Source organism: Euprymna scolopes, chromosome 37, assembly GCF_053919585.1.
Source record: "Euprymna scolopes isolate OS-2025 chromosome 37, ASM5391958v1, whole genome shotgun sequence".
Classification (NCBI taxonomy): Eukaryota; Metazoa; Mollusca; class Cephalopoda; order Sepiida; family Sepiolidae; genus Euprymna; species Euprymna scolopes.
Window position 1 is genome coordinate 38,605,035 of NC_136518.1, and position 23,628 is coordinate 38,628,662.

At 30.5% G+C, this 23,628-nt stretch overlaps 1 non-coding gene across 1 annotated transcript; it reads right to left on the reverse strand.

The window, feature by feature from the left end:
* Window positions 1-9,230: 9,230 nt before the first annotated feature.
* On the reverse strand, window positions 9,231-9,303 carry Trnar-acg (transfer RNA arginine (anticodon ACG)). The gene has a single exon. It is a non-coding gene; the product is annotated as a tRNA-Arg (tRNA).
* Window positions 9,304-23,628: the final 14,325 nt, after the last annotated feature.

The window sequence follows — 23,628 nt, forward strand, 5'->3', positions numbered from 1 at the left end:
ATATCAACATACAAAAACATGAAATGCGAGGCACACTCGCATGCACGTACATATACATATACACACCCACAATTAAATCAGAGCCGACACATTAAAACACACACACACAAACACACACACATGCATACAGCCACACACAGCCATAACCCCCCCTGTCTCTAATACAACACATTGAATAATACCAACCCTACTTAACCTCGAAACCAACAACACTAGGAACCACCTAGAGCCAAAGTCTTATATCTGTTCTAACACATCCCCCCTCAGGCAGGGGAGGAAAAATCCTTCATGACTGAGATAACTATCATCCCTTCTATTATCCCTCCTCCCATACCTATACCCTTCCAAGTGGCCCCTCTCCTCTGGGGAACGAGATCTTCCCCACACTAAGAACCGATCCTGTGTCTGGCCATAACCACATGGGGAGACAAATAAATAGAAACACCTACGTATATATAAATACACCTCTTTATCTAAACAAACAAAATATTAAGAATACCTGAACAGTCTAAGACTGAAACGAAAAACCACACTACTAAAAATATAAGAATCCAAAAAAATAAATATCAAAATTGAATGAAAACACCCCTACCCTTATTTCAGAGGGCTGGTCCCCCCTCCTACCACACACACATTAGTAACGACCTTTGATCACAGTTACCTTCCCAAGGAAGCAACTAACTTTATAATACTATAAAAAAGAGCATGCACTCTTCAAACCAATAAAAGAAAACACACACGCACACACGTACACGCACACACACACTCACACACACTCACACACGCGCGCACACACACACGCACACAAATCCTACCCTATGCACCCATTAGACCAAGTACCAATGGGCCCCTACCATCCAACTCAAGTAAGATTTAAAAAGGAAAACGATGAGAAAAAAAAAGAAAGATAAATAGAAACACAGGCAGAGAGAGAGAGAGAGAGAGAGAGAAAGAGAGAGAGAGAAATAAATAAATATAAGACATCAGTCCAGCCCAATGAACCAATGGTTTAAAAACATTATTATAATTCAATGAAAAACCAAAACACGGAATAATAAAATAATGTTAAAAAATGCACATTGTTGGTAACCACCCCCTTATATATATATATATATATATATATATATATATATATATATATATATATATATATATATATATATATATACATATATATATATATGTATATATATATATATATATATATATATATATACAGATATATATATAATCAAGGATATTATATATGGTCTCCCAAAAATATTTAAAATCATTATTACTTCTTTTGCATACTTTAATTACACATCTGATGGGTATAATATATATATATATATATATATATATATATATATATATATATATATATACGTATATATATATATATATGTGTGTGTGTGTGTGTGTGTGTCCGTGTGTGTTTGTGTATATGTGTGTATGTGTGCGTGTGTACATGTTTCAGCTGTTACTTAGAATCTAGAAAGGCCGAAAAAGATCAACCCTTGTAACATGGGGTTTCTATCAACATATATTAATTTTAAAATATTTGAAATTTCAAAGGGAGAAAAAGTGACAAATAACTCTGATAATATCGAAAATTTGAAAGATTATATTATAAATGCCGTTTACATAGATTAGGGAGACATTCTTCAGGCACATCTTATTGAACACGACAGTTGTTTTTTTCCCCCCAATTTTTTGGATACCTTTTTTATTCGCCGAGCTGTTGTAGAAAATTGCACATAAATGTAATTGTTCAGTCATATTCTACTCAAGCGCTTTCTATCGGTGCATCCGATTATCATCAGGGGCGATTGTTGTTGTTCTCGTTTTCATTTTCTTTCCGTTTGAGGCGTGGTGTATTTATAGACTTTTTTATATGGATAAATTCTGAACTGATTGTAATTTAATTTGTAATCCTTACTAGTTTTAATTAATTTTTTACGTTTTTATGTTTGCATTGAAATATTTCATTTTACTGTTAATAAGATTTTTATTCTTTGTGGAAGTTATTATTTTTACATCCTCTTAAATGTATATATCTCAGGATTTGAATATTAAGGTGTATGATTTTGACTTATTAACTATATACCAATTACTGAAGAAAAGAACTCGTTTGGACCTATGATTTCTGATAAAAGTTGCTAGCGACGCGCCTAGTTCTTTAGTAATATATCCTTGTTTAAAATTTTTAATGCAAAGGTAGCTCCGCTGTAAGTGTGGGATTTAAAAGATGGGTTATTATATTGTTAGGGTGGTAGTTGACGTAAATAAAGATTGGGGGTTGAGTTAAGTTAAGGTAGTTCTGATTACGGTAGTTATTATAGTCGGGCTTATGTTTATTGCTATAATAAATAGGTAAACATATCTGTTACGGGACTTAGTAGTTCAGTGTTTTATAAAAACGTTGGTGTTAGCTCAGTTACGGAACATGGATACATAACATCATTATTAATGCAACAATTTTTTAAAGACAGAAAATCGTTTATTTTAAGGTTTTGATTATCACGAGTGGACTGAAGAAAGGAGATAATTTGCTACGCTATAATTTCCTATTATTTGAGGTGATTATTTTCTGTGTAAGATTTAGCGTTGTTAAGTAAGAAATCTAAATCAGAGTTTCAATGCAGGATAGTGTAATATATATAAAGATATATACAACGATTTCTGATCATTATTTTTAAAAAATCTTACAACTGTTAGTTCAGACATTCGATCTCAAAGTTAAGTTAAAACTAATGTTTTTTTTTCACCGGAAACAGTTACGTTGGTTTAATTGACTTGGATTAGTCTGTTGGTTGAGCTTATATTGCTTGCGGAGATTTTTATTATTGATTGTATTGGATAGATATTCTATATGTGTTTTACTTCAAGTCTGATTTTAAATGCGAATAAGGGACTTCGTGGATGTTATTTCATTTTCACACTATATTTCTTAAGGCATTATTGAAGAAAGTAGGTTTTAGGTCGAAAGTTTTATCAGGGGAAAGTGCAATAATGCTACATGTGACTAAAAGTACTGAGAATTAATCAATTTTTGTAATGTAAAATTTGTGAGCATAAATACACCAAATTAGACTTATTATAATAGACGTAAGATTATGAGTAAAGTTTAATGAGATAACTAAAAAGCAGTTTATTATCAGCTTCAATAGTCATGGAGAATCTAAAATGATGAAAGAATCCATGATGTTTCCGTGTAATTTAAAACTAAATTCTCTAAGTCTTGCTCGTCTGCTGAGTAGGATATAATCTTTATAAAACCTTTTTGATAAACTTATATAAAGTGTGCGCTTCTCCAATTGACATTTTCCGAGATGTGCAGAGTCTGAAGCACCCGTAATGATTGTAATTTTTTAAGACTATGTTTTCTTGCCACATTTTATTATATAATTATATAATTGTATGAAAAAGCTTGTAGTGAAGCAATTTTATTTCCATATTAGTAAGATCATAATTTCTTTCTTCAATGGTTAAGACTGAGAGGATTGTGGATATTGACTAGTAATAGTTATTAACGACAGATGTTAAGTAAATACTTATAATGCACCAAGATATTAAAACAGCCAAGCTACTATTGATATTAAATTATAAGTATCTGACCAGGATATGTTCTCGTGTTTCAAGTGACTTATGTGAATTTAGATACCGTTGAACTATGTCAGCCATTGTGTATATTTCGTATTTCAACTGATAAAACATGAATGCGTTAGTGATTCAAATATAAACTGATATTAATTTATCATTTTAATGTGTAAAGAATAATTAAATAAATTTATATATCTAAACAATGAAACTGTCCGTGTGTGTATCTGTCAATTTAACTGTTGAAAACTACGAAACTCCTCCAATCTGCACACTTTAAATTTAAGATAGAGGTTATTTGGACATAGATACACCTTTTTGATTTGATTCGAGCCCAAAATAATAAATGTTACTGGGTCTAAATTGATCCCCAATTTAATAAATATTTGACCTCCACGCTCCCTATGAAATGTTTGGTTTAATCATTAGATATTTTATCATAAAGTGTATTCAGATACAAAAGCTTTTCAATCGGTGTTAGGCAGATAGTTTGGCTGTCAAGGGGTCAAAATAAAAAGGATATTATTGTACGGTATCTAGTAAAGTATTCAGCTAATCTTAGTTTCAAACGTGCGAATTTTACATAAATGGTGTTCAGACATGCAGCAAAATTTTTAATCAGAGTTTGGGCGAAACTTTAGCGGCCACGAGGTCAAAGCTGAAATAGTTGACTTTTGCAGATCCTACAAAACTCTTCCGCATAATTGGATCTAAACACTTAAAATTTAAGATGTAGGTTACCTGGACATTATTCAAACTTTTAAATATATATATATATATATATATATATATATATATATATATATATATATATATATATATATATATATATATATATATATATTTGGTAAACTGGTAATTAGTACAAGCCTTAAGATGATGCTCAATACTATGGCAGAGCAAATATGTTTTTTTTTACTTTTTTATTACCGTTTTTTTTTTACTTTTTTATTTACCGGTTTGGGATCATGTTTAAAGTATATACTATTAACTTAAAAACTGAAATATTGTTATTACCCGCCTTCCCCCTCAATTATCTCCTACCCCAACCCCCTCTTGTTTCGTATCCTCCTAAAAACAATTCTTCCTTATACTAACCTACCATTTCTGTAAGGTCAGACGAGGCTGTTAGATAGTAAACACGGTCCAACATCCGACCCATATGTAACCAAACAGATAAAATGGTAATAAAAAATAAAACATATATATATATATATATATATATATATATATATAAATGCATATATATACATACATATATACATATATATACATACATTAATATATATATATACATATATATATACATACACATACATATACACACACATATATATATACATACATATATACATACATGCATATATACATACATATATACATGCATATATACATGGATATATATGCGTATATACATGCATATGTACATATATACACATATATATACATATATATATACATATATACACATATAAATGAATATACACATATATATACATATACACATATATGTGTATATTTGTATGTATACATGTATATATATGTACAAATATGTATATATATGTATGTATATATATATTTATGTATGTATATATATTTATGTATGTACATATATATGTATATATATGTATGTATATATACATATATATATACATATGTATATATATGTATGTATATATATGTATATGAGAACGGGTGTTTATATATCTTTCTATAATCTCCTCTTAATGTCTACTACACACACATATATATATATATATATATATATATATATATATATATATATATATATGCATATATACACATATATGCACCCACACATATATATACATATATATACATATATATATATGTATATATATATATACGTATATATATATATATGTATATATATACACATATATATACATATATATACACATATGCACATAATGCTATGAACATTACACAGGGCCCGAGCAAAGACCGGATAAACTGCTACTAAAAAAAAATAAAGATTAAGTAAAATTAAGAGGGAGTACGTTGGTATGAACAATATATATATATATGCGTACATTTTCATATATATATATATATATCTATATACATACATTTTTATATATATATACATACATTTATATATTTTTATTATGATGAAGTTGATTTCCTGTTTATTTGTTTGATTACAGTTTTGTTAATATATAAACAATTTACACTCTCTCAAAGATTGTAATGCACTTTAGTATACTTTTATTTTCGCATACTTTTCTTGATATATTCTGAATTCAAAAGAAAGAAACAAGAATTATCTTTGCGAGAAAAAAAAGAGTAGCTTTCATTTAAAAATCAGATAAAATGTATAAGCTTAAAAAACGCTTAGTAAGGATTTTTGTCAGCGATGTAAGCTTATGAGTGAAAGTTTAATGAGATACTTAAAAAATGATATGCGAAAACGCATAGCTAACAACTTCTTTCATTTCTAGATCAGTGGGATAAAAATTTCTGTTTACAAAAGTAAGGTGTTTGTTTGGAACGAGCTAGTAAGATTATTGATGTCGATTTTATAACGCCTAGTATCGGTTAGGCTTAAGTATCACGAATTCTCTTATTTATTTATAATTTCACTTCTAATCCTATAAGTATGTAAGCCGAAGCTCCTAAGTGGTAGCCTTTTTTTTAATGTGTAATTTTAAATTCCTGGGCTTATCATCAAAATACCTTACCTATTTATTTTGCGTACTACTACGAGAGCACCATATCGCAATCTGATAGGGATAAGGAATTGTATTTGTAATCGTTTTCGACAATAGTTTTTAGTAAATTCAATTCTCACACACACACACACATATATATATAAAATATTTTATAATATGCATATACATATTTTATAATAAGTATGTATATATTATATAAATACTGCACATATATACATATATTAATTATATATATTATATGTATATATTTTAATTATAATTAATAAGTTTAATTATATATATATATATATATATATATATATATATATATATAATTTAATTATAACCTTAACATAGAAGTAGTGTTGGTTTTATTAATCGATTTCACCCGAGTAATTTCAACAGCATAATCATAGAAAAAAATCGAACATTAAATTACTATAATAATATAAAGGCCCCCGAACAGCTATTGAGACATACAGGCTTAGATGGAGTAAAATAAACCTTCTCAAAACATAGTTAGTTATTATTACATGAGAAATTCTCTTGTAAGAGGGATAAAAATGTTAATGTAAAAAATGACAAGTTTAAAATTAATCGAAGCTAATAATTAAATACGAAATCAAAATTTTAATTATCAATTCTTAAAAAACGTAGAATCTTTGGTGAATATATAAAAAAAATAATACTCAGTATGTTACTGAAGAGGAAAATAAAGTGAATTTATATAGTATATATTATATAATGCTAAGAATTAAAACGATAAATTAAATATTTAAATCAATGACATAACTAATATGGGATGACAATAAATGTCAATAAATTATTTATAAAATTAACTTTACTGAGACGACGTTATTTTCTAGGACAAAGGTCGACATCCAGTCTAATAGCACAAACAGGCAGGCACTTATACAGCTTACCATGGAACGAATAATGCAGAAATGATGCGATGTTATACATGCATAAGGAGATGCATATGTTGAAATTGCAAATTCAATCATCAGTATGTCTCCTTTTAGATCGACAAGAATTATTTGAGAAGACGCAGATCTCTTTGTTCTCTTGCTTTTTCATACAAATTATTCCAAATGTACGGCACACTATTTCCGCTGTACACGGTGGCATCATACGTCAATAAAATAAGTGCCCCCAAACAGGTGATTGGTGAAGCAGTTTGCGATTACCTATTGTTTCTGCATGCCTTTTATGAAACGGATCCAATGTCTGGAGTGTTCAGGATAGGGAAGAAGTCGGGTTACAACGAATCATCAAAAGAGAAAAGACAATGTAAGACTGTTCAAAAGCATTCTCTCGAGCAAAGTAAACGCAAAATGTTCTGCAAACCAATTGTTCTAAGGCAATGATAGCACTGTTCAATGGGGATGAGAAGGGCTCACTGGCGTCGATTGTATACAACATGATCTGCAAAAAAGTTGCAATGGCAAGGATGTTCGTTACTCCAGAACTACTCACTACAACCTCTTCTCCCTGTAGATTTCATTCTCTGCGGCTTCATTACCAAGTTAGAAAGTAGTGGTGTAATGTAGTTATGAAATGGCGCCATTCGAATGCGGATGGAAAGTAGAAGGGCACAAATTTTTTCTATTGTCGAAAGACAAAGTTCCCGCTTAGATTAACTGACTCAGATGGTTCATTGTAATTGTTTGAAAAGATGCATTACCTTAAATGTACCTGCGAATCGTAATATTTGAGAAATACAATTAACTATTTATTCTTTAGAAATGTATACAAAATATACACAAATACAATCCACACTTAATAATCTTCAAAATAAAACTAACTAACCTAACTAATGATGAGAGGATGGGGGGCTCTTTCTCGTTTACGGAGAGGCAGATATATGCGTGCTTACCCCATGCCGTCCGGGCAGAAAAAAGAGGTCGAACAAGAAAGGGAATTATGGGGCTGACTTTCTGTGTATCTCTGCGCTTATGACCAAATAACCACTTGGCCATGCTGAAGAGTGTGTTAACAACCGTGACACTGTACTATTGTGTCACAGAAGGGGACACATTTATTCCAAGCCAATGATAGCACTGTTCCAAATTCGCGCTCCAGATGAACTGATTCAGATAGTTCATTGTAACTGTATGGAAGGATGCATTACCTTAAATGTACGTGACAAAAGCATGAACTAGAATGTACCAGTGTATGTGGACTTTGCTAAAATGGCAACTGTCACAATGTGAAAAGTGTTCCAGTCATAGATGATGAGGATGAGGAGGAAGAAGTATGAACAACTTTGAAGAAATATTATGACATTTTAATTGAGGATATGTAGCAGTAACGTAAATATTTAACATAACTGAAAACGATTAAATGCGAAATGTGACCCGGAAAACATGATTAAAAATGCAGGATTTATTGGTGTTTCATGAAAGCTGAGCGAGTTAGCGATTTAAAACGTAACGGAAAATAATTTCTAATTCGAAAATGTTCAACGTCGAAATTTGGAACTTTCCCATGATCAGATGTTATCTATTATTTAATATGATATATAGTAGACCCAACCTGACAAGACCGAAAAAAATGCAATTATTTTATATCAGTTCATATTTTAACGGACTAGAAACAAGTGTAACGAATATAAAAATACACAATATGAATCTGTATTTTTTATTCTCATTGACTTTATTTTGTAGAAAAGATTATTTGAATGTTCGATTGTAAAAACTGATAATTAAACTTAAAAATTGAGTCAATAAATTTTATTTTAATTGTAATTGGTATACTAGCGGCTGTGCCGCGTCGTCACACACAACGCTAAGTCAAATACAAAATCGAGTACACTCAACATCAGTACACTCAACATCGTCTTCAAATCAACGCTTACCTTGTGAATTCGGAATATGGGAAAGTCACATATGCACAAAACAAAATCAGTGAAAAACAAATACAAAGTAAGTGTATGTAATGAGTAAACGTTGGATAAAATGATGGATAAAATTATTACGAACTTGCCAGGATTCGAACCTGGAATCTTCTGATCCGTAGTCAGACGCGTTATCCATTGCGCCACAAGTCCTGCAAGTATGCCGAGAGATGTTACCATGAGTGTATACAGACAGTGCTAAATTCCGTTGAAATGTACAGGTAACTTTTTCGACAATTGCAGGAAACGGTCCAAAAACCCTTATTTCGGGATTTTTGTGTCACTCGGCTTTCCTCGTTACGAACAATATATAGATAAGAACTATCCAGGAATTCACAAATTTCAGGGAAAAAAATAAGTTTTTCAATTGAAAGTTTTATTGGTATATATACTCACACATAATAAGATAGATAAGCATTTAGAATTTTATTAATAGTATAGGTGAGCATTACCTCAGTGAGATACAGGCAAACATACATATATATATATATATATATATATATATATATATGTATATGTGTGTGTGCATATATATATATATATATATATATATATATATAATGATGATTGCAACGTCTTGTCAGACGAATGCCACTTCGTCAGGCAATTAAAGTCCATGAGTCCAAAAGTGCCTTCAGCACGGCTTACAGGAGCATTCTCCACCCCAACACACACATACATACACACAAACACACACGGTGCTAGTTGGCCGTTGACCCCTTGTTAGTCAGGCCATGCCATCTGCTACTGGTACTATGTAACACAGTACTGTCTGCGTCATGGTCGGGACACCGGCGACTAAACTGGTTCCCCCACCAGACTTGTTTGGTGAGGAGTGTAGCTAGTCTCCCTGAAGGATTAAAACAAGACCTTGCAAAGGGCGAATATATATATATATATATATATATATATATATATATATATATATATATATACATACATATATATATATATATATATATATATATATATACTTTGTTCTCTGATGTTTTCTGGCGATAAGAGTTTTTCTTTTGAACTCTATGCTATCAGGAACCTATCACATTTACTTCATATCCATTATTTGTAATAAATATTGTAGATTTTATTTTCCAATTTCTTTACATTATACATATATTGATGCCTGTGTATTGATGTAGAAATCTTTATCAATAAAATATTAGTAAAGGAAACGATATGGTATAATTATAAATGATTTACACAATACTCCCCCCACTTAATAAAATTAATATTAAAAAAATACTAAAATTGTTACTTTTTATGTGCACCACACATTTGTATTCCTATAGAGAAACATACCCACCCAAATTCACGTTGCTTTTATCCGCTTTTTAATTGATCGAGGAAACAATGTATCTGAAATGAATGTCAAACAATTTATGTCTCGGACATGCTATTTCTATTCTATCAGAATAAAAAATATACACCCGTTTTAGGTCATGCCTCACACATAAATATTGTTTTTAATATACTGCTTTTATAAACGTAAATATTAAAATCCGATTTTTTCGTGTCCTTAGTGATATCTTTAATAATATCTTTAATATTACCATGTGTGTATAACTAAGTTTTGAATTCAACACCTTTTATATTTATGGTCCTGAATATGACCTTAAATATATCCGATAGATAGGTCCCATCTTTCGGGATTTAGCGAGTGTTAAGCCACCCTTTAATTGTCGTTGTTGACCCGGAGTGGTAGAACCTGTTAAGGTGTGAACTATGGGTTAAATAGAAACTGAGTTGAAAAAATATATATTCTATTAATAAAAATCTCTTCAAAATCACTGAGTTCGACTTAAAATAACCTGAAAAGAGTTGATATGCCGTAAAACAAAAACAACGAACCAACATTTTTTATTTAAAGAAAATGCTTTGCTTACTAGAAATTCGTCATTGAAAACCTAATAAACCATACAAATATTAATCTTTTAACTAAAACGCATAGCATTATAAATATAAACACACTTTTTATTGATAAATATTTTTGGAAATAATATCGTCGAAAAACAAAGAAAATAAGTAAATTTCAACTTAGAAAATACTTATAATATATATAAATATTTATACTGTCAAGGTGCCTCTGATCTTAAAATTGTAACTAACTGATGGGAAAAAGCGTTCAATTGGACTCTTCGTGCTTCACTGACTTATTGTAACTTTATATACATAAAGTGTGCCAGCCTGTTTGTATATTTTGAATTTACAAAGAGGAAACAACGACTGTATTTGTGTTTCAAAAAAACTACTGATATTATTTTTACAATTTTTTAGTGCGTTAAGTACGGGAAAAAATAGACGAATAAAGATAGTGGTGCCAAGTTTTGAATACTGTTTTATCTTAATTATTTTGCAGATTCCGACTACATTTGGATTGTATTTGAAGGATTAGCGAATAAAGTTAATTTCCTTAAGGAATAAATATGTGTACACGTAAAAAAAAAAAAATTATGAAAATGTTTTCACGGCGAGTTCACCAATTCATCTAAATTTTAAGTTAAATATATTCATTGTAAACATCTTTTAAAAGGTAAATATTAGTTTTCCCGGTCTATTTCAAAAATAATTAGAGAAGTCCTAAGATAATGATTTTTTAGAAAACTGCACCTTATTTGTACAATAAATAGCTTGATTAGCCCCCCCCAAGCAAGTAATTCTTCTGTTCGCTAACACGCAACTAAATTATGAGCCCATGGAAGAGCACAAGAAGGGCCCGATTTGCCTTAAAAAGAGGAAACAACAACTCCGTTTGTGTTTCAGAAAAAAATACTGATATTATTTTTATAATTTTTAGTACGTTAGGTACGGGAAAAAATAGATGAATAAAGATAGTGGTGCCAAGTTTTGAATACTGTTTTATCTTAATTATTTTGCAGATTTCCGACTACATTTGGATTTTATTTGAAGGACTAGCGAATAAAGTTAATTTCCGTAAGGAATAAATTGCTTGATAAGCCCCTCCCCAAAAGCAAGTAATTATTCTGTTCGCTAACACGCAACTAAATTATGAACCCATGGAAGAGCATAAGAAGGGTCCGATTTGCCTTAAAAAGGCAGATGGTTCAAAACCTACAAAAGTCAAATTTTACAAGCTATATGCCGACCGCGATTGTCGTATATTTAGTCTAATAAAAATGATTTTTCTGATTTTATATCAGCCTTTGGGTCTAAGAATGTTGTTTATATAGACATAAATATTTTGCAATCGTTATTCTGTCTGTTAAATACTTTACGCCGCTAAAGTAAATATTTACTCTTAATTAAATTGCCTACGGAAATACTTATTTGGTATATATTTGTTTTGGATTTGTTTCTCTATTCCGGCATAATTATCGGACCTGCTCTGACATTAATTGTGTTATTTTTAAAGGTGCATTGTCACCTTAGCTCCAAACCACCAATTTTCATTAAAATGGCAGTTTTTATGTTTTCCACTATGCTTAATAAGACATTTCGACTCTGGGGAGACCAGTAGTAATCGAACATTATGCACTGTACTTCAGCCGACGCCGATTTATGGGTTTTCCTCATTTAATCTATTTTAATATAATTTATATTTAGTATCATTTATATTAAATTTACTTTTAATTATTATTTTAACCAACTCAACTGCATTTAAAAACAGAAGTAAACTTATATATGTATATATATATATATATATATGTATATATATATATACATGTATATATATATATGTATACATATGCATATATATACATATATATATATAAAGAGAGAGAGAGAGAAAAGAGAGGTAGATCGATAGATAGATATATTCTCAGAGTGAAACATATATGAATTGTTAGACTTTCCACATGGACGCACATATCATTACCCATTTATTTTCCCGGGGAAAAATTATCGTTCTAGTAAACTTTTTCACACGTTCTGGCCTTAAAATAAATGTCGTTTCTCTTCTGGGATTATTTCAAATTATCAATTACTATAGCTAAGTGTAACTCTGATCGAATTTACCACCTGATTAACAAACTATGCGTATTCGCTTACCAAATCGTTCTCCTAAACTAATCAAAACAAATCACAAAAATTGTGAAAACATACATTTTGCAATATATATATTTACACAGATGTGAGGTGGCTTCAAATTATTTTAGTTATTTAAGTAAATAAATTGCCTATAACTTTTTTTAATGCTTCATTTCAATTAACGATTGAAAGACTTGTTATAGTTATGGAAGTTTACATGTTGCTTTAGAATAAATATAGGTGCGACAGAGTGAATAACATGTTTTCGGGGCATCATAGTTGAAGAAAACTTTTCTCTAAATTGATTGTGTGTCTTCTCGCAGAAACGGCTGTACTTAAAATTGAAAACGATACATTGTATTTCACATTCACTTTAAATACGTATCACACCAGATGTTAATTATGTTTACTATACACTACTATTAAGAGCTATTCAACCATATAGTTAAATGAAACAGGAATAGTTTCAATAAAAACAATATCAATCATGGGTACACTGACAAGGATAATTTATACGCCTTTCTCTTTATAAATACTATAGGATGAATGAAGAAACGATTGATTTCATTACAAAAACATTGTGACTTTTAGGAAAGCCTTTCTACAGTCATGAGTCACATAATCAGGAAACAAAAGCTCTAATCTTCGAAATTTTTTCATGACAAATTATGCAAAATATTTCAACTTTAATTTCTTTGAAGAAGTACGAAATCCATTTAATTATGAGAAAATTCAAAACAGGGGTAAGAAAAGTTAAAAATCGCCAGCTGATAGATAAGGTTTTATCATATTTAATATGGCGAAGGATACCTTCCAAATATGAAACCTGTATAGCAATAGCAGTAAAGAGTAAAATCTTACATTGCTGTAAGAGAATCAAAACAAAATACTTAAGTTATTAACATTTCTAGTGTTTTTGTTTTTCTATTTTTCAGTTTCTTTTGCTTCTCACTTGTATTTGTCGCTTTTATATTTTCTTTAATATCTCGTTCTTTTCTACGAACAGTTTAGTCTACAATTTGTATGAATTCAATACTAGGCTATTGAAATTCGGATCCCTATAGTTAAGACATCAAGATTGTTTTAAACAAAAGAAAAATATAATCGGATCCAAATTTATTGAGATGACAATGATTGGCGACGACGTTGTCTGAAAATAACATAAATAGTATGTGCGTGATGAAAGTAAGAACCGTTTTCTTTCAGAATTGGGGGAGTGCAATGTTCAATTTTAACAGACGCGTGGATACAAGAATCTCTTTTCTATAATAATAATTCTTGTTCTGCCAGTTACACTAATTTTCTCACTCTTACGCCAAATATAAATGGACGAGTACAGGGAAAATACTGTACTTAGCTTGCAATGTACACACCACACATACACATCGCACACACATACCCACACACACACACACACACACCCACACACCCACACACACACACATATATATATATATATATATATATATATATATAACACCACAATAAAATTATTTATAAAGTCTTCACTATTTACAGGATTTTAAATTTTATTGTCGCTAAACAACAAACATAATTAATTTAAAACTTAGTAAATACTTATAAAAACATCATTATACCAGTCACATATAAAACTATATAAACATTTACTACTTTAAGAAAAATTAAAAATAATCCATGAGAAGCTTGTACACAGGTGCACATCTGAATATGGAAATAATATAAAATTCATAGGTTCTATCTGTCTTTCTCTCTATATATATATATGTATATATCTATTTTTCTCTCATTCTCTCTCTCATTCTCTCTCACTTTCTCTCTCTCTCTCTCTCTATATATATATATATATATATATATATATGAGTGTGTGTGTGTGTGTGTGTGTGTGTGTGTGTGTGTGGAAATAGGGTAAGAGGAAAGGGGCAGCCAGATAATACGTTGGAGTCTGTGAAGAAAAAATTGAATAAGTGCCTGAGCGTAGGTGTAATTGAACTCAAATACAAATTAATTATTTACGGAATATACTTTTCCATTTTTTTATTAATTAAAATTTTAAATTTTGAATGGTGCTAAGACATATTTGCAGCTAGTCACATTTTACTTATGAGAATCGACCTTTTTAACTTGTTCAATGAACAGAGTTATTATTTAATTAATCACGAAACAGGCGCTTTGTAATTCTAAATGGTCTCTGCCCACGCTACGACATTGGAATTTGGTGTTTTATCCGAATACGCGTATGCCATCAATAAACCATGAAGTCTAAAAGATATTTAGGAAACCATTTTAGATGTGTCGATTGCATTTTATAATATTCTGTGAGAATGTATTGTGGAAACTAAGCCTTTAAACGCAATATGACCACAGAAGTTCAGTTAGCGAACTCTTTTAACGAATATGACAACATGTAAGTTTGAGGAAATAATCTAGGAAGATTACATTTATGCATGGATGTATTCGATCAGACTTGATCCGCCATTTTCTATTAAGCCGATCATGTATAGCAACTTATTCTACAATTAAGCCTGGCTACTTCAATATAATAATATATGGCATGCTTGATTAGACATTAATCGGATTGCTAGTAAACCTTCCCATAATTAGAAGGATTAAGCATTCTAAATCACCGATTAATATTAATTAGTGTCTTATGTACGTATGGAGCGAAACGAGCGTACCAGTTTAAAAGGAATAAATTATTCTAGAAATTGCAGTACTTAAATCCAAATATACTCGTCTTTGATACAGTATTTAAATATTTCAAGGCATTTTAAGATGTTCTTTACTTTTTTCCTTAATATAGAAACTCAGTCTGCTCGAAAATAACAGCTGTAAGAATGCTGAATATATGTAATAATGTATTGCAATGTTATAAAAAGATAAACATAGCAGAAAAATCGGAATTATCTCCCTCAAATTATTTTATATATTATAGCTTATTAATGAATAATCTATCAAAATAATATTCATTTTTTTTACTAGTTTGCAGGTTTCTCTGCAGGGTTATGTTTCTCGTCAATACGCGACTCGTAACAAGACATGCTTCGATGTGAAAAAAAGACGCAGTATCGCATTCTGTGTTTTTTGACACTAAATATAATTTATGATTGATCTCAGTTTCTGGACGTGTGACAAAAACTCGAACAAATTCTTCACCCACATCGTGAAGCTATACCGGCCATACTGTGATATTGCGCCGCTGGTATCAACAAAGGGAACATATCCTACCGATATTACTTCTCTGTTCTAGTAAGCGAAGATATTTAATTACAATCGATCGGTGAAACGACGAATTGTGTAAAGCTTGAAATAGATAATGAAACCTAAAATGAAGGAGATGGCTTATCATAGAACATGGACTGGATGTAGAGCGCTTTTTATATTTAGGAAATCAATTTGTCTCAACCACATGAATGGCAGCATAAATCCAGTCAGAAAAAGGATTTCAATGAAATAATTCATTCAGTCAAGATTAATAGGTTGAAGTCGTATTAACAGCAGAATTCTTAATGTTTCAATATTTGTTAAAAAGCGGTTCTAGTATTTGATTGGCTCGTTATATCACCAATTACATACGTAGAATCGCACAAATCGTTGTGGTCATACATGATTATAGCAAGATTTATATTTATCACATGTGTAAAATAATTTTAGCAATAAATTATGTTGCATTTTACGTATTTAACTAAGTCAAGGTGGTTTGTAAAATAGAAACCTGTCGCCAAACAGCACATTTAAACCTCTATCATACGAATTACCCTTTAACTTATAGGTAATTCTCAAGTTATATTTATATCCAATACCTTGTATAGGGAAAAATTGTTAAGAACTAATAATAAAGTAGAAAATAGTACGTTGTAAGTCAAGACGTGCATAAATATAAGAATAACAAATGGTTACAGAATGAAAACGTGTTTGCGTTCCACCAAGTAAGCGAGGCTTACTCCTAAACTAAAGCCCTAGTGAGGATGGAGTTTGACTCCGAAATATATTTAAATTATAAATTTCAAATTTCAAACGAGTAAAATATTTGTTTATTTTCGTAATATTGCGTTGTAGTTTGGCTATCAAGTGCACTTTATGCGTATATATATATATATATATATATATATATATATATATATAATTATTTTTTACTATAATAATTAAATACCTACAGACACTAGTGTTTCATCCTTTCGGGAATCTTCAGTGCAGGGTGTCACGATTACTACAAGTCGAACGATCCGAACCCCGTATCACGAAACATCTCTGGCTCGATTAGCGGAGACCTAATCCATTCAGCTACCATTAACCGCTTGAAATAACGTTGAATTTTAAACATCTTAATGTTAAGTGTTCATTTACGCCAGACAGAGATCTAATCGTTATACGATGATCTACGCATAAGAGCTAAATTGACCGACTTTTAATTCAACTGAAAGTGCTCAACGATAAGAAACGAATTTCTTAAAGGGGCTGTCATAATTATTTTTTTACTATAATAATTAAATACCTACAGACACTAGTGTTTCATCCTTTCGGGAATCTTCAGTGCAGGGTGTCACGATTACTACCAGTCGAACGATCCGAACTCCGTATCACGAGACATCTCTGGCTCGATTAGCGGAGACCTAATCGATTCGGCTACCATTAACCGCTTGAAATAACGTTGAATTTTAGTAATTTATAAAATATGCAGTGTAGCTTAATCGCCATATATATTTTATAAATTACTAGCTAGCTCTACCTACGAATTGCGCACTTTTGAAGTAAATACTTAAAGTTTACGCATAAATCTATACTTCGTATATTAATTTTATGTGAGTAAATTAAGTAGTTATATATATATATATATATATATATATATATATATATATATATATATATATATATATATTAGAGAAGAAAGGCATTTTTCTTTTGACAGCCGTGTAACTTGCGCATGTATAATTATGTCAATTGAGGCTCACATTCTCTGAAAAATGTTTAATAAACAAAGGATTTTTTTTTTGTTTTCTAACGTGTCGAATGTTTCAGATATTGTTTGCAAAATAGTTTGAAACCTTAAAATAATAGTGAAGCGACTCGCCTCATGCCTGGAGCAGTTTTCATCATATATATTATATATATATATATATATATATATATATATATATATATATATATATATATATATATACATAGTCATCCACATACAGTACTGTTTCGCTGATTCACAGGTCATCAGTGATGCTATATATATATATATATATATATATATATATATATACATATATATTTGTATATACATATATATGTGTATATATATATGCGGCTATATATATATGTATATATATAATATACATATATATATATATATATATATATATATATATATATATATATATATATGTTAAGACTCGATGGTTTGTTTTCTATTTGGGTGGCAAATGTATAATCTATATTATTGATTATCTCTATTTATTTATTTATTGATTTTATTCGTCACTTTTTATATCTTGTTTCTACTGATTTATTTATTTGTGTGCTTATTTATTTCAATAAAATATCGATTTACATACGAAATTAACATTCTGTAGAAAAATATACAGGCTTACTCTTATGATTAGAGTAATATTGGTATCGTGATTGGATTGTACTTTCCTCCTCTTCCCTGACAGTGAGAGAAATTTACAAAATCGAAACACTCCTTCTAAAACCAATTCCGTGTCTATTTGCATTTATCGGCTGGCCACACCGACACCCTGTCAGCGGCTACGTGATTTTACCAGAAGATCACATTACTCCTTATCGTATCCAGTTTTCTGTTGAATTTTTAGCTGACTTCGAAGATGTGAGGTGGCATGATGTGGCCTTCAAATAAAACCACATATAATACCATAATCATGGCAGAAAACTTCGTTTTCATCAGCATAATCACGCCCCATGTTATGCATGGCAATACAACGATGGTTCTAGCTGAAATTCTTTTAGGCTGAAAGCACGTTTGACTTCTTTAAATACTTTAGTTTATTGAGCAAAGTGACGGACTCGAATTGAATGAACTCTCATCAGTCAAGGTCTGGCTTGTTTGGCGTCGATAGGAGCTACACTTCAAGTCCTTCTTTAACACACGCGTTTACAGATGTCTGTGAGATGCGTTAATATATGGCAATCTGCTGAATAGTTCGCTGAGGAGTTTCATCACCGATTACTTGGACCTGTTCGATGAATATCCTAGTTCGGATTTTCCTGGCGAGTTTCTCGGTGGTAGACCTTCACTCTACTGTCTCCAAATAGTCAATCGATGCATTGAGCTGTGCTCTTTAGCATTGGACTATCGGTATTTCTATTTTGAGTATGCCGTTAATGGTCCTCTTGCCAAAACTTGGATCGGTAGAGAGCATTAGTTCTACAGCAGCGCATCTCCTATCTTGCTCATTGAATATTGTTTCACTGTCAGACATGATAAAAGGGTCATATTGTTCTTGGGATGTGTGCACAACTGGTCAACTATCAGATGGTCTGCAACAATATAAAACGAAAATCAGTGTCGATCAAACGGAAGTGGAATCATGTAATTTTTTCTAGAGCGCTACTTTTACCGTTCAAATCTGAACATTATGATTTTTGATATGACAAGGGCGCGTTAGAATTTGATGTTTCTGTTTAAAGAAGAATTGAAGCATGCTACTTGTATTTTTAATTTTAAACTTAAATTGCAGTCATTATCATTAAACTAGCAATAATGCCAGGCGTATAAAACTAACAGTAAGTCTTTTGATGGGAGTAGCGCGCGTCCGAAATGAATGTTTCTGTTTAGATAACAATGGAAGCCAACATATGAAGAATATTTTATAAATTTTGTATAACTACAATATATTGTGATCTAAGTCACTGCAAGAATCATGTGAAGTGTATCAAAGGTTATCACGATGGGTGCCCGACAAGAGCAGACAATCAATCATTAATTTAGAAATTATCGATTTCACCGATTTTGATGACAATAAAAATATGGGATTGTAAAAATCTCCTTAATCGTCGTTTTATCCCGGCCAACGTCATGTCCCCCTACTAGTACACCCCCCCCCCACACACATATATATATATATATATATATATATATATATATATATATCACCTGAACAGTGAGAATTATATATATATATATATATATATATATATATATATATATATATATATATATATATATCACCTGTACAGTGAGAATTATATATATATTTTTTTTCTCTCACTGGTTTTCCAACTGAAACCAATTTCCCTCTTTCCTCATTCGATTCTTAGCTTTTAATTTATCATTCTGACGTTTCCTCTTAGAGGGTCAGACGATAAGGCCTTAAGGAAATTTTAACAATTCCACCTGCCCGTTTTTTTTTTGTTTCTTTGATCTTTTTATTTTCCATAAATAACATTATGTTCCCTCTGAAATTTCTCCTTCCATTTTGCTGTACCAAGAATTTACTTATATATATATATATATATATATATATATATATATATATATATATATATATATATATATATATATGTATAAAAGGGAAGTAAGTCCGTTTTTTCCGTGTCTGTACGTTAGTTTGTTTCCTATAAATTCGTGCTCAGCTTGATCGATTTTAATGACATTTAAAATCATGCACTTTATGGGCCTGGCTGTGTACTTGTGTTTTCTGTCGGAATGTCTTCGAGAAGTACCGATACTCGAAAATCGAATTAATATGATAAAAAAGAATAGGCGATTTTGATTAAGGTTAACATATTAAACCGCCTTAACATCACAAGTTCAAATGAAAAGTTTTCTCTCCAACACAAGGCGAAAGGCTAACCATATATTATCAACAGTAGGTTAATTGTGATAACTGGAGTTCGTCTGAAAAGAACGTTTTAGTGTAAAGCGAAGTGAACCATGAAACTTAATGTTTTTAATTAAAAAAATCTTTAACCAAAATCACAATATCATTGGGCATTATTTTATTATGAGTATATATATTAAAGAGCTTGTGACGATGATTTATCAAAGTTATTTTCCTGTATTTAAATATGCGTATTTATATTATATTAAGTTTTTGCCGTTTTACTACTTTTGAAGTGTGCTTTAGCTTTGTCTAGATTCTCATCTGTTTTCATACTTATATGTCAAGTATACGCATATACACATACACCGATACATGCATTGATATTTTTGTGCACTTTCTGCCATATATACATTTTCCAACCTGCGATTTGGTTCTAGAAAAGTTACTACTCTCATACAGTTACATCATATTTTAGAACTTGCTAGGTGTGTAGTTTGGTGATTCTACTAATTTAATAGGATTATAAATTAAACCTGTATGATCTTATGCAACCAAAATATTTACGTCCATTTGTACATGGAAAAAATACACGTCTTTTTATGCTTACATTTGACCATAGCAAATTGTATTTCCCTTTCTTATAATATTGCAAATACCAAAACGCATCTTATCATTCCACGACATCCCGGCGTCTAAAATGTTTATTTTATCTGGAGGTCAGTGATATAAAATTCAGAAAAAAAAAAGTTTTATTGCTCACGCCTAATAACTTGGATTTAATCGTGTGCCGCTTAGTGACTAAAATGATTGTTCGCAAATGTTTTAAGTCAACATTTATTTTTAGGCCTGGAAATACTGAGATTTAACATGTCTTTATATGCAGTTAAATATTTGTACAAAAGAGAAAATTATTGTGTATATATATATATATATATATATATATATATATATATGTGTGTGTGTGTGTGTTTATTGTATATATATATACAATAAATGTTTGTTTATATGGATAGTTTACTAAATATAAATACACATTATATATATACATGCGCGAGCACACACACAGATATATATATATATATATACATGTATATATATACATGTATATATATATATATATATATATATATATATATATATATATATATATATATACATGTGTGTGTGTGTCTCATCTAATCATATGAATCCAGGACATAAATCTAAAACAATTTTACATTCTGCACACGTGTGTATCATAAATCATCGCATCTGAATTAAACGTTTGTATTTTAGTATAAGGAATACTACAAATGCTAGTTTTATAATCGTGTTCTTGTGGTTAAATATTTAAGAGTTACTTGTTCCACCCTTTTCTAAGTAACAATTCCAGAGGTTATATTCGACTTCTTGGTGTAAAAATATCACTACTCCAAATCTGTCACACCGTTGTCAAACACGGAATCCGATACTACTTTTAAAACTCATAACTCCAAAGTCGTATCTCTGCTGTCAAAACTCGTAACTCTGCTGTTAAAACGTAATGCGTGAACGTTCGAATCCAAGCTGCACACGCTTCTTGAAGAACAGCGTCTTTTTTTTAATTTAGAACCGAAAGAATTTCATTTTCATATTATGCTACATATTAAGATGAGTAGTTGCTATTTTTAGTTTTGTTCTACTCTTTCACCTACCGAGGAACACTAAATACTGAGGAAAAGACTTGCATCATGTTTAAATTACTCAATAAACCATGTTCTGTATTCATACAATATGTTAAGGATAAGTTGCAATTGACTATGACTTACTTGCGGAGCAGAGCTCTTGTAATTCTCATTTCGTTCCTCTTTTTATTTTTCTTATTCTATACGTGCGTCGGTTTTTTTAATAGTTGATAGCTTTAATATTACTATTTTTCTCCCGCACAATATTTATCATCATTTATATTTTAACTAGCTTTAGACCAGGCGTTGTCAGAGGGTTTTGAGGTGTATTTTGATCCAAAAACAAAGAAGTGGTAGTAGGCGGCCAGGCTCGAACCAGTACTGCGAATTAGGCAAAGAACGGGGGAAAAAACGTGATGTTGGTTGGCAGTGGTCACATTGCAAAATGGATAGTGGCGAAAGTTTAAATTAAGCTTATTCAATCGGAAAGGGGGGATGACTTTCGAAAATATCGGTGAAAAAAATAGTGCCCCCTCCCTATAAAAGAGTGCTTAGTTTTGAGTTAAGGGATTAATGTTTTTCGCAATTTTTTAAAATTATTTGTCGTCCGAACGGCCGCATTATAAACCAATACACATCTCGTGAAAATTCGTCGCTTGTGTCAAAAGTTTTAGGCAGACATACATACATACATACATACATTTAAACAGGCAATTGAGATTTATATTATAAAAATGCTTTCATAAATCTATTTTCATCTATGATTTATTTTTCCCCTTTGACAAGATGCGATGAATAAGTAAAAACGTTAATAATGACAATCCAATCAACATAGACTAAAATTGAATAGACACATCCTATAAATATTATCGAATTATGATTTTAATAAACCAACAATATGAATAATAAAAAAATAACGATCAATCTTTATCAATTTAAATTATCACCTAGATGTTAAAGGAGATGAAAAGAAAGTTAAAAAAGTAAAGAGGAAAACATAGACAATGAGTTATGCGAAAGGAAACAAGACTGGGTTCGTTATCTTTATAGCATAGCTCTATGTTATGCGTTTTCGTTTATATTTTTATGATTGACCG